Here is a 1,475-nt window from a genome sequence, read left to right as displayed (position 1 = left end):
TGTTCTACTGGGATGTTTTGCAAAGAACCCTAAAAAAGGACTTGCCATTGACACCGCGCGGAATTCGGTACCTGACCACTGAAAGTTATGTTTTACAGTACGAACAGATTATGTTATTGGGCCTCCACAGCATTTGGAGGAGTAGAATGGCTGTTAGACATTGTGACTTGGATGCACGATCGGTATGTGATTATTTTGTGGAACATGTGTACGAATTGAGAAAAGTCTTGGAGCAACAAGATTACGCGGAGGATGTATTGAGTCTGATGGACCAACTTGTGTTAATGAAAGTCCATTAGACACGGTTGTCTGCCAAGGGGCATGACAACTACGATATTTTACTGATGTATTCATTCATGCACTAGAGCAAAAAAAAAAGTGCTTGTGGTGTAGTGGTTATCACATCCGCCTAACACGCGGAAGGTCCCAGGTTCGATCCCTGGCAGGCACAATGTTTTTTTTTTTCTTGCTACGCAGTCATGGAGCTAACGTTGATCGGAAGCTGCCCGGAAGCTGCACTCGGGCTATGAGCCACGTGTATAGCATAGCTCCAGATTAATTAAGAGCACCTGGGCTTCATAACATGCGCTGACTTCATACAGCACACCGAAGTTTTTGTATTTCACTGCCACTGAAATACGGCCGCCGCGCTCGGTATCGAACATTTGACCTCGGGGTCAGCAGCCGAACGCCAAAGCCACCGAGTCGCCCCGGTGGATTAGTCATGCCAGCAGTGTCGAGACTGTATTATTGAGTAAAGGACTTCTGATTTCCGTAGTTAATTTACCGAAAACTCCTGCACTACCTAGAAGGATGAATATTCTGCTTTTGTGAAGAGCAAAGCGTGTTTCAAGTGTACTTTACTGAACACGGCTTCCTATAGCGGTGGGTCATTTTCATGCCTCTATTAATTAGTCGTCTGGAACCCAGAACTTTGGGGTTTTTGACTCTGTGCTGCAGTAACCCCTTACAAAAATAAGTGTTTAATAAACACTTATTTTATTTAAAAAAAAAGTGTTTTCTTTTTGTTTAGGTCTATTGTGGTTTAACGTCCCAGAGCGACTTAGGCTATGTGGGATGTTCTTGTCTTTTTGTACCGGTTGTCACGAATTTCCTCTACGCGATCAGTAAATCTGAAGCAAAAAGACTAATGTCATGCTGTTACCAAATTCTTGATAGTGACACTCCGAATCGTTGACTACTTGTTGATTAACTTTCTTTCCGTTTCAATATCTATTTTCTTCACTGCGTGTAAAAGTGAAGAAAAAATGTGGGCCTAATAATCCGGAATACCCGCCTTCAGTGGAATTTTGGGGGTACATGTGATTCAGCTTCTAGAAGTGCAGGCAATGACTGCTCACACTTCATTGCTAGAACCTTGCGTTAAAGTGGCGCTGACAGCATCCGTACCATAACCTTAACATACACACATGCACGCACAGAGAATTTCACATTTATATGGCAGACAACAGTTC

The 1,475-nt window shown here is 43.2% G+C and overlaps 1 non-coding gene across 1 annotated transcript; it reads left to right on the top strand.

The window, feature by feature from the left end:
* Window positions 1–378: 378 nt before the first annotated feature.
* Window positions 379–451, top strand: TRNAV-AAC (transfer RNA valine (anticodon AAC)). Its single transcript has one exon. It is a non-coding gene; the product is annotated as a tRNA-Val (tRNA).
* Window positions 452–1,475: the final 1,024 nt, after the last annotated feature.

The sequence above is a fragment of the Amblyomma mixtum genome, chromosome 1 (genome assembly GCF_055824585.1).
Source record: "Amblyomma mixtum isolate Tamu chromosome 1, ASM5582458v1, whole genome shotgun sequence".
Taxonomy (NCBI): Eukaryota; Metazoa; Arthropoda; class Arachnida; order Ixodida; family Ixodidae; genus Amblyomma; species Amblyomma mixtum.
This window is presented reverse-complemented; position numbering and strand designations above follow the sequence as displayed.